Consider the following 12815-nt stretch of genomic DNA (forward strand, 5'->3'; position numbering starts at 1 on the left):
GCGTTTAAGAGTGAACCTCTGGTATCTTATATTAACTCACAGCATACCTTCCTGCATCATCTTTGTGTTTGCATATGATGGGACTGGAGTGTGGGAAGGGACCAAGTTTGTCCATGCTACCACATTCAAGATTCCTGAGAAAAGAAAATGCTATTGCAAGGTGCTGGTGGCTCATGCCTATAATCCTAGCTACTCAGAAGGCTGAGATCTGATGATCACAGTTCAAAGCCAGCCTGGACAGGAAAGTCCATGGGACTATTATCTCCAATTAACCCCCAGAAAACTGGAAGTGGCTCAAGTGGTAGAGTGTTAGCTTTGAGCTGACACCCAGGCCCAGAGTTCAAGCCCCATGACCCACAAACACAACAACAACAAGAAAACGCTATTCAAACAGATCAATTGCTGCTGTGTAGTCTCAAAGAATTTTAACTGTATTTCCAAATCATGAATAGCAAGATACCACAGTCCTTATAAGCTAGATTTGTGGCTGTCTTAATTTAGTTGATATATAATGACTGTCTACTCTTGTTTCTTCCAACATTTAGTTGTATATAGAACCTGTTGAGGTTGTGGATACTGTTGCCTAGTGGTCTATTAATGATGCCAAGCAAGGCCATCACTTTATGTGATGACATAAATGAACCAATGGGTAAATGTCATATTCTTTGTCATCTCTCTAGGATGTTGTTAAGGGTGTTAGTAGGAAAGAGACAATTGAACAACAAAAAATTCCTCACAGCAGAAAGGCTAGAGTATCAAAAATCTCTAACCAAGATTAGTTCTACATAACATTTACAATCTGACTACCTGGTGCTAAGTGAGAAAGGAAGAGGATAAAGTGGCTGACATTTTGGGCTCATGATAGCACTTTTCAGTTTGGGGGTTGATGCCTACAGGTACTGATATGGCTAGGGAGCCTCCCCAGTCTAGTAAACCCTGAGATGAGGCCTCATACAAGATCTCCTCATTCTGCTGCTTCTCCAACAGACCCTTGTAATCCAACAAGATAAAGTTGATCATGAACAGCTTGAAAAGAATCCTCCCATATCATCTGTGCATCTGTGCCAACCAAAGGAGATATAAAATATATAGAGTATATTTTTGTAAGCATAAGTACATATACATACAAGTAAGCACGTATCAAGTATATGCATATATATATATATATATACTTATATGTGTGTACACAAACACATACACACATTCGACCAATGTATAGTTTACTAAAAAGCAAATGCTAGTGGTGACACCTGTAATTCTCAGAGGGCTGAGTCCTGGAGGATCTTGATTGGAAGCCAGCCTGAGCAGAAAGTCCAGGTGACTCCATCTACAATTAACTAGCAAAGTACTGGACTGGAGGCATGATTAAAGTAATAAGGTGCTAGCTGTGAACAAAAAAAAAGCTGAGCAAGAACTGGGAGAGCGAAAGGAAAGGTTGATATTGTCTAAAAAATGTACTCTTTATCTGACTTATGTAACTGTAACCCATCTTTATATCACCTTTATAATAACAATAAAAATTAAAAAACAGAGTAAGCCAGGCACCATGGTTTTATGCCTGGAATCCTAGCTACTCAGGAAGCTGAGATCTGAGGATCACAGTTTGAAGCCAGCCCTGGCAGAAAAGTCTGTAAAACTCCTATCTCCAATATACTACTCAGAAAAAGCCAGAAGTGGTGCTGTGGCGCAAGTGGTAGAGCACTAGCCCTGAGCAAAAGAAGCTCAAAGTCAGTGCCTAGACCCACAGTTCAAGCCCCAGGACTGAGGGGAAAAAAGCTGAGCAAAATGAAGTCTTCAGTTCAAACCCTAGTATCTCTTCAAAAACAAAAACAAAGTGTTGTTTTTCTGCTAAATGATCACACAAGCATAGTAACCCAGAAGGAAGTCATTTCTCCTTCTGTGATGGTGGATGTAGAGTTCTCAGGATAATCTAAGAACTCTCAATAAGAAGACAGAAGGCAGAATGGGGGCTTCTGGACAACTCCTTCATTTCATGTGCATCTTCAGGCACAGAGCTGGACAGATTTGCCACAGCCTGGCACTGGAAAGCCTGGAATGTCAGACGTGGCTTGATGATTTTCAGGGAGCATTATGAGTCTTGTGATGATGGTAGTGGAGGCAGAGTGCCTATGAGTTTGATAAGGTGTTGTAGTGGGACCTAAAAACTGCTGTCCTGTCTGTGTTCTGTCTCCTTTTCCCTCATCCTCACCCTCCTCAGCACAGCTCTGCAGCCTGTAGGTGACTCGTCTTCTGTAGGGTGAGTCCAGTCAATGTGTCTTTGGCCAATCATGTGACAGTGGTGTGTTCTTTTGTGGCGATGGGAGTATTCTAAACTTAGATTGTGGTGATGGGATTGCATGGTTTTGCAAAGTTACTAAAAATCATTAACATGACTGCAAATCATGTGACATGTGAATTATGCCACATTAAAGCTGCTAAATTAAAAAGGGTGGGGGGAAGTAGGTCACAGAGGGCACAGAATTACTGATCCAGCTTCTCCTGGATGGCCTATTGCTGCCCTCCCTGAATCCACCTGAAAATGATGAGAAATTCTGTTTCTTCTGACCAAAGCCCATGATGGAGAATTCCAAGAAAGCTGACTTTTGTCTTGTAATAAAGAGGCGTATTCTGATGGTTACAAAAACCCAAGGAGATAATAGAAAGCTTGGTGTTAGTTAGGGCCCCTCTTGGCCCAAGTTTCAAGTGTGGTGGTCTACCAAGAACAAGAGATCAAGGCCCTGCATTGAACTGGTGACATGATGCTTCTAAGGTTATCTCAAATTCCAGGACCACCATAGGGATGCAGCAAATCGCCTTTCCCCTCTGAGGCTCAGGTTATTCGTACAGAAGCTGAGGGTTTGCCACATTACAGGTCAGGGATGGGGATGTGGGTGTAATGCTCTAAGATCTGCTGATAAAAGAGGCCCGAGGAGCAGGCTTCCTGGAGACTCAGGCCAGATAATAACAGGAACTCAGCAGCCGGCAGACCACAATCGTGTCTCCATAATAATAATAATTACTACAAGAATAATAACTTCATTTTCTATTTCCTATTGTCACTTCTGTTCTGGGTGGTTCATAAACCCAAAGGAAGGTGATTGTTTGTTTTATAAAAAATCTAGTTGGAAGAAATGGAGAATGATGGAAGGGATGACATTGATTAAAATACATTGTACTCATAAACCTGATAGGTTGAATTGAAACTCCTTTGTCCAACCACTTAAAAATAATAAAATAAATAAACAAATAAGTAAAATAAAATTCTAGGTGTCATATAGACAATAAGAAATTTAATTATGTTAAATGAAGTCAGCCTGTCCCAGAGAGACAAAAGATGTATGTTTTCTTCTATATGTGGAAGGTAGCTTTGGCTTATAAACTTATAAGTAAACACATTGGGTAGTAGACTACCCAATGGATACAAATGTGTTAACTGAACTATGGTAGACTCAATGAGAAATCAAATGGTGTAATTCCTTAGAAAGGCAAAGTCAAAATTCAACAAAATAAATACCAGAAAACAGGTATTTGAAAGGGGTGGGGGTGGGATCAGAGTTTCCGGAAATGGGTAGAGGAATGAAGAGAAGAAGAGGGAGAGAAACTATTCAAGAATTCAAGATATATCTTACAAAACTTAGAACAGGGAGGGAAGGAGTGGAAAGGGCAGGGAAGGGTGAGGATATTCAAAGGGGTGACATTGGTCAAGATGCATTGTATTCACCAGCTGCTTTATTAAATGGCAACTCTCTTGTATAACTACTTAAAGATAAAGAAAATAATGAAGGAAATTTATAAAAGGTAGAAAGCAATGAAAGATGATTAAGAGCTCTCTTGAATCAGTTATAAATACTCAACATATATCTTGTTATATTTTTTATTTGTAGGGATGTATATTCTTATAGTTTTTTCAATAACATTGAACTATGTCATTTTTCAAAAGGAGAAGTATTGGTAACATGATTTCTAATTCATCTAATATATTTCAGTTTTTCAAGATCACTAAGTATACTTCTAAAAATTACCTATATGTCAGGTGCTGATGGCTCACACCTGTAATCTGAACTACTCAGGGGGCTGAGATTTCAGTTCAAAGCCAGCCTGGGCAGAGAAGTCCTCATGAGACTTATCTTCAATTAATCATTCAAAAACCAGAAGTGAAGTGGTAGAGCACTAGCTTTGAACAAAAGAGCTCAGGGACAGTGTCCAGTTCAAGCCCCATGACCAACAACAACAATAAAAAATAATATAATAGTCATACAGGTTTGTATTATATATTTGTTATAAAATTAATATATTAATATTAATTTATGCTATTTATTATGTTGACAAATATTCACATATAAAACTTGCATCTTTTATGTTACTATATAATAGATAATAAAATTAGTGAATTACATGTTTGTGTGTAAACATACATTAATGTGTCAAATCCATTCATTATTTCTATACATTTAAGTTGTTCCTAAGGGTTTTTGCTATTGGCAATGAAATTGTTGAAGTAGGAACCTTTCTTTTTTCATTTTTGTGCTATTGGCAATGAAATTGTTGAAATGGGAATCTTTCTTTTTTATTTTTGTGCTAGTACTGGGGCTTGCATTCAGAGCCTTATACTCTTGCTTCAAATTTTCATTCAAGGCTAGTGCTTTACCACTTGAAACACAGTTTCATTTCTGACATTTGCTAGTTAATTATAGATAAGGGTCTTTCAGGTTCATCTTCCCAAGCTGGCTTCATACCTTGATCCTCAGATCTCAGCCTTCTGATTAGCTAGGATTATGGTGTGAGCCTGACTTTCTTCTATATATTTTTAATATAAATGTCCTGGAGGTGGAATTTCTGATTCAAGATGTGCAAGTATTATTCTGGTTTTAGATATTCTCAAATTGTCCTTTAAAGACTTGGTGCCTTGATGATACTCAAACCATCATACATTCTAGTACCCACTTCTCCATCTCTTCAAGTCTTTATACTTGCCACTTTTTTTTTTTTTTTTTGCTCGGTTGTGGGGCCTGGATGTTTTCCCTAAGCTCTTCAGCTCAAAGTGAGTGCTATACCACTTGACCCACAGTACCACTTCCAGTTTTCTGGTGGTTAATTGGAGATAAGAACCTCACAGATACTCCTGCCCCGGCTGGCTATGAACTGTGATTTTCAGATCTCAGTCTACTGAGTAGCTCAGATTACAGGCGTTAGCCACCAGCTTCTGGCTTACTTGCCACTTTTGCAGGTATATTATTGTATCTTGTTTGTAAAGACTTGCTTTTTCCTGATCATGACTGAGTTTGAGGATATACACAGCACCCGCATGAGTTTACATTCTTTCTTTTGTTAATGGCTTGTGCATGACCTTTGTCCATTTTCCTTTTAGATCTATCCTTTTTTTTTGCTTTTTGTTTTGTTTTACAAGATCTTTATCAATATCACACATATTAAATATTTGCTTTTTTTTACAAGTTGCAAATACCAATTATTTTTTAGCAACCAATTTTAAGATTTTTAGATAGAGTTTATATTTTGTCAACATTGTGATCTTGCTATTCTTTTGCAATTTTGTGTTTGGTATGAGTCTTAGAAAGTACTTCTGTACTCAAAATGTATATGTGTAGGACTACAGCTATTTTTTTTTCTGTGTGTGTGTGTGTGTGTGTGTGTGTGTGTGTGTGTGTGTGTGTAAAACACTGGGGACTTGCACCTGCTGGGCAGGCAGGTGCTCTATGACTTGAACCGGCTCCAGGCCCCAGACCTTTCTTTGAAGTTTTTATAATTTCACTTTTAACTTTGAGGATGATTTATTTTTTGGAATAGGTACTTGAGTAGACATTTGATTGATTATTTAAAGTTTTACTCCTTTATGTAATTAGTTGAATGCTATTGTCATGTATTAAAATTATATATATATAGATCTTTCTTTGGATTTTTTATTATTTTTCATCAGTTTCTCAGCCTCAGCCTATGCTGCTCCCAGATTATCTCATTTAATGTTATGTATTATCATCTGTATTATTTTGTTTTATGGTAATAATTTAGAAAGACAAACTGCTGTTCATTTCATATGAAGGTTGTGGGTATTTGACAATTAATAGGTAGCTATTTCTGGTACATAGCAAAACCCATATGTATGTATGTATGTATGTATGTATGTATGTATCTATCTATCTATCTATCTATCTATCTATTATCTATTATCTATTATCTATCTATCTATATCTATCCATTCATCTATTTAATTTTGGTGCCAGTCTTGTGGCTTGAACTCAGGGCCTGAGTGCCTACCTTGAGCTTTTTTCTTCCCTCAAAGCTAGCACCCTACCACTTGAATCAAATTTTTGGGGGGTGCTTACTTGGAGATAAGCATCTCATGCACTTTCTTGCCTTGGCTGGCTTCACACAGTGAACCTTAGATCTCAACCTCCTGAGAAGCTAGGATTATAGGTGTGAGCCACCAACATCTGGCTACCCTTATCTTTTATATATCTAGACAGAAATGATGCTGAACATTCAAACTGGTCAAGAAACATGATGCTGAACATCTAATAGGCCATTCAAGTTGTCAAGATACCTAAGCCATGCCCAGGCAAGGAAGAAGTGTGTTGAGGAAGAAGTCCAGATGAGGAGCTACTTCTACACATAGATGAATTCTCTCTATCACAGAGATAACAAAATTCTTGAGCTTTTTATCCTCTTTCTCAAGGCCAAGGTGCTTGAGTTTCAAGATCCTTGATCCAAAGAGTGGTCTGTGCTGTGCCAGAATTGCAATCAGTTAAAGGAGATGACAAAATAAATTGGTCATCAACAGCAACAATACTTTCCTAGTTAGGACCCAGAGGATAAACCACAGTTCCAAGGCCCAAGAATTCACTCATTCTATCCAGTAACTGCATTTGGGAGGACTTTGTATCCTCCAAGTTATCACCTCTGCACCTGCTTGTATACTTGCTGTTCTAATATAAAAATTTTGTCCTTATTATTTCCTGACAGATAACATCTGCAACTAATGAAATTTTCATCTTTTCTCTACACAGGTCTTTTTTCTCTCTTGTGTGTATATGTGTCTTGCTACATTCTTTAGGTCAATAATAAACACAACAGAGTTATCTTTATCTTATTAATCACCACAAGCTAACATTTCACTGTTAAATATACTGCTGGCAGTTTATTTCAGAAATGAAGGTTCATTGTGTTAAGAAGACTCTATTTCTTGTCCACTAAGTTCCCCTTTTAAAAAGAATTGCTAAACTAGCAAGGTGTTGGATATTTGTAATCCCAGCTAGTCTAAAACCTGAGGCAGAAGGATTATAAATTTGAGGCTACATAGTGAGACCCTGTATAAATGAGGGAATAAATAAATAAATGTCTTTTTGCCATTTTCCTAAAATACCAACATGAAAAATTAAATAACAGCTACTCCATTGTTGAGCCAGAATTACATTCTGGAATAAACACTTATAACTGGTATAAACTCGTAAAATATACTACTATGTGTTATATTAAAAATGTATATTTTTCAAAAAGATTTGCTAGTTTTTCTTTGGAAAATTTCCCTCTATTTTGACAAAAGACATTGGTTTGTTTTTAGGGCTATTTAACTTTATTTTAAACATTTAATTTTACTTCATAAATAGAAAGGCTTTTTACATTTTTTTGGTACTCTCTGGAACAACAGTTGAAAACTTTCCCTGTAATTATAATTATTTTTAAAGGATTAAAATTACTCTTTAATAGGTGGTTTGACCCTGTCCTTTCAGATCATTTGTCATGTTGCCCGTCAATGCTTCTCCTTAGAGTAGTCCCTGTCCACCTTATTCTGCATTTCCAGCCTGGCCTCTTCCAAATCTATTTCCCAGTGTGCATTGGGCCCTGCCAATGCTTATTGATCGGGTCCTGGAGTTCCCTCTGGGCCTAGAACTGTATTTCTGCCCCTCAGACTAGTGTGAGCTATGTGATCCTGTGGTATCTTCCTGTGGACGGCTCTGAATGATGAAGATAGATACTGCAAAGAACTTCCTCATGTAAAGCCTCTGTAGGGTCTCTAGGCAAGAGAAGCTGCTTTCTTCAGGAAAGGAAGACCACTTTTCTTGGTCTAGGCAGTCCAGGGGAGTACAGGGACAGAGACTTATTAGGTTTCTATACCTGAATGTCCCTATCCCAGTTCTCACAGATGTACTTTTGTATTGCTTTAACATGTAAAGATATTGGGGGTACAGGTGGTCACTTTTCTGTTATGCTACCATTATAATTAGTTTCTGAGCCTGCTATTGGGCATGAGCTTCTGGAGGGGAGTGATCTCATTAAATATTCTACAGAAGCAATCTGGCTTATACAGCATACTTTGTGCATTGAATTGGCTGTCAGGTATGGAATCAACCCAGATGCCCCTCAATGGATGAATAATTAAGAAAATGTGATATATATATATATATATATATATATGCACACACACAATGGAATTTTACTTTTCCATTAGAAAGAATTATATTTTATCATTTAAAATTAAATAGAAGGACCTAGAAAAAATTATATTAAGTGAAGTAACTTGGGCCCAGTGAGACAAAGGTTGTAAGTTTTCCCTCATATATGGAAGCTAGAATTTGTTTATACATAGTTTATAAATTAGTTCATAAACATTTATAAAACGAATCCTTACATTTTAGTTAAAATTAGTCTACAAACATATTAGATTATAAACATATGTAAGCATTGTGTGGTGTGCAAGTGTATACAAACATATTAACTAAATATGATAGAGTCAAGGGAGAATTCAAATAATGTAATTCCTTATAAAAGCAAAAGCAAAGTTCAATAAAATAAACACCAGGAAATAGGCACTTGAAAGGAATGGGGTGGGGTCAAGGGAGAGGGGTAGATGAGCAGAGAGGAGAGAATGCAGTCAAGAACTCAATGTATATCCTACAAAATTAAGAAAAGCAAGGGAAGGAGTGAGGTAGAATGGAGGGGTAAGAATGTTGGTGGAGTGACATTGATCAAGATACATTATATTCATAAACTGTTTTATTAAATGGAAACTCTTGTACAACCACTTGAAGATCATCATCATCATCATCATCATCATCATCATCATCATCATCATCATCGTCATCGTCATCATTATCATCATACTAGAGTTGGCTTTCTTCCAAAGGCCAGGTTGGAGGTGTAGCTCAAGTGATAGAGAACTAGTCAAACAAACATGAAGCCCTGAGTTCAAATCCCAGTAGTGGTCCATCACTTTATTTTGTTTTTCAAGAGTTTCAATGTAGTTGATAAAAGCTGGGCAACTCCATAATCTTACAATTACAATTGCCTCCAACTGCTCAAACTCTGCCCCAACCATCTACCTCCTATCTGCTCCTTATCTTAGTCAATCACAGGTAAGAGTCTTAGTAACTGTGAGGTGAGTGTAGGTTAGGGGTCTCATCACCTTACTTGCTATCAAGAACAGAAACATGATGAGAACAGGTTTCTGTGTGATTGTTCATTTTGAGAGTACAGATCTAGGGGTTGGGACGGGAACAAGGGAAAGATAAGGCAGCAAAACAGGGAAAGACAGATAGTCTGAACAAAAATATGTTGGAGTGGACAACCTGATATAGGGTCATCCCCCTAGACAGTCTGAGAAGCATTTGGACATGTGTTTAAGGCTTTGCTTCTGGGGAAAGAGGTGGAGGTGAATTTCTGTTGCCGCCCTCTCCCCATCACCTTTGGCTGAGGAATTCCCCAGAGGACCCTCTCTACCTCTTACTTGGTTGAGCATGCAGGGGCCCACTGGCATCTTACTATGAGTAAGGTCAAGAAGCCCTGGGGCAGGGTAAAGTCAGATTGCCCCTGCTACATAGAGGCCCTTCCAAGGCAGGGCAGAATTGGTAGGCATAGTTGTGGATGGAAAGAGAGCTAAGGATGCAAACTGATGTCCAAAAGGAAGCCAACAAACTGTCCAAACATGGAGAGTGGAAATTTTCCCTTACAACTTTTAAAATGTCTTTAAGGAATAGTAGCATAAATTCACTTTCTATTTAGTTTGTTTTATAGACTGTATGTTCCTTTGAAATTGATCACATTTACTTTAATCCTTAAATGTACTAGTATAATTTTCTCTTTTCCTGACTCTGTTTCATGCTAGATCTTTAAGGGATTATCTCATTTATTGTGTTATTTTGTTTTGTTTTTACAAAACCATTGGACTGTCTTATTGATACCTTTCTGCTTTTCAACTGATCAATTTTTGTTTTTATTTATGGCTATTAACAGCTTTGCTTTATATTTTAAAAAACTTTTCTTCTTGAGATAATTAATCTACTTATTATTCTGTTAAAATAAATAATAAGATCCTAGAGTATGATGTTTTTCTCAGTTCAGCTTTGTCACACACCAGAAGTTTAAAAACCTGGTGTTGTTGTTATTGGTATTTTCAGAACAGTATTTAATTACATGTTCCATTTCCTTTCTTACCCAAGAATTATTTAGAAGAATATTGCTTAATTTCCTGGGGTTGGGGTTGTACTATTTAATATTTTTCTTACTAGTTTTTGTGTTGTTATATTATTGTCAAAGATAATTTGCACTTAAGAATTTATTGATGTTTTGGTTAGGGCCTCATTTATTAGTATAGTTTATAAATGATCTTCATTTTAAAGGAATATGAATTAGGTATTTATGGACTATGAATGTTCAAAAGTTTATTTATTAATTCCCTTGTGTCCATTAGATTCACCAAAGTTCATAAAAATAATGTTGCTGAACAAATAGTCTTACTGAATTCTTCTTGATTTCTAAAATTCTATTTTTAATACTTAGCTGCTTTTTGAAACGTAATATTTAAGAGCCTATCTCCTTTGTGAATTACTTCTTATATTGGTGTAATAATTTATATTTTCTTGACTCCTCCTTTGATATCAATATTTCTATTCCTACTCCAGTTTTTGCTTTGTTTTGTTTTTATTTATGTACCATATGTTTATGTACTTTTTAAAGAAGAGTTTTATGAGTTACTTATGAGTTCTGACTTTTTAAAACAATATATATTACTGATTTTCATGGAGGAAATTGTGTGTGTGTGTGTCTTTTCTGACATCTGTTAAAATGGTGAAAAAGGCAGAGAAATATTACCTTATTTTTTTCTAATTTTCCATTTGTAAGCCAGTGTACCTTATGATTTGCATATACATAATCTTTCATCTATAGGACCAGTCCTGAGCTTCCTACATTTGGAATGTTGAACAGGATAAGTTCTGAACAGTAGAGTTTCAATGCATTGCCTATAACCCGAACAGAGTAAAGGTTATCTATTTCCAAATGGCTACCACAGAGTTGTGTGTTAGTCTTCACTGTAACTCCTCACTTGGCCATTTATACCTTTTCTTCTATGTCTAGCCAATGTGCCATTGAGCATGATTCCTTGGGACTAAAAATTATCTCCTTGCTGTAGATTATTGAAATAATAGAGCATCCAGTGAATGATCCTCATTTCTCCTGGAAGATGAAGTCTGTGCTTATTAATGCTCTAGCTTCATTTCTACTTTAAAAAATTTATATACATCCCAACTTTAATTTGCTCTTATTAAGTAGTTTGCAAGTTATCTCATATTACATTTTATTTTCCTCTTGAATATATTTAATTCTTAGCTTGCATATTTGACTAAATTTGAACAATGTATGTCATTTGGTTGAATAAGTATCAATATATTCAAATATGCACATACATATGTCTTTTCCAAGACATAAATTTGTATCTACCAACATGTGTATTGCATATACAGGTCAGGGCTATTGCTAACAAATAAGAGAAACCCTTTGCTAACTTGAACAGAAAATGATATTTGGTGGATCATAGAATTAGTGGCAGTGGGAGGGAGTCTAGACTTGGGGTCTAGACCCAGGTGGTGCCAGGAACCAGTCTGTTTAGAGGCCTGCTGCTGCTACTTCTATAGCCCAGGGCTTAGGCCTCAGCTCTCTACTTCCCTTTCTCTGAGTACAACCCCACACGGTGGGGGGGTGAGGGGGGTTCTATCAACTACACTGAGGCCACTTGCCTAGACTCTAGTTGGTAGGGCTCTGGGAAGACATATGTTTGCCTTTTTAACTTTGGCTGTGAAAGACGAGCCTCATATTTCCCCAAGACTTCCCAATGGCTCATTCTTTGGACCTAGGAAGCTATCAGATGCTGGTATTCTCCAGATGAAGTGCCCACTCCACATATACCCTCGGGCAAAAGATGGGAGGCTGAGTATGTTTTTCCTTCCTCCTTGTTCAGCAATCCACTGTTGGCCACCATTTGTGAGTCAGAAGCTGTCATGGGGACCACACATGGAAACCAAAAGGCCAGTTTCTGTCTACAAGGAATGTCTTGTCTGATAGGGAATAGTTACATAGGTTAGACATGTTTCAATGTAGCCAAAAGGTAGGACTGGAGCAGAGGAAAAAGGATGCTGAGTCCAATCTGACAGGACTGAAGTGCAGTCTAATCTTATCAGAGAAATATCTTCTGTTTGTCTAGTGGGAAGCTGGATTTGTGGAACTACCCCAGTGCATAGAAAATATGTGTTCCTTGCTGTCACCATGGCATAGGATTCAAGGTAGGTCCTGAGGAGTTGGGACTTGAGAGGTAGATGAGGCCACTCCAGGATGGAGATGACCATGGAAAGGTGACCCAGCAGAGCAAGAACCAGACCAAGTTAGGGCCTGGTGATTATTTCCCTCTGAGGTTTGCTGAATCTTCAGATCCACAGAGCTTCTAACCCTGCTAGAGCTTGGGGGGGGGAGGTGTGGGGGATGGGAGGGGAGGTGGTTGTGGCAGAGCATGAAGGGAACAGTAGGTTCCT

The sequence above is a fragment of the Dipodomys merriami genome, unplaced genomic scaffold (assembly GCF_024711535.1).
Source record: "Dipodomys merriami isolate MVZ:Mamm:240054 unplaced genomic scaffold, mDipMer1.0.p SCAF_37, whole genome shotgun sequence".
NCBI lineage: Eukaryota > Metazoa > Chordata > Mammalia > Rodentia > Heteromyidae > Dipodomys > Dipodomys merriami.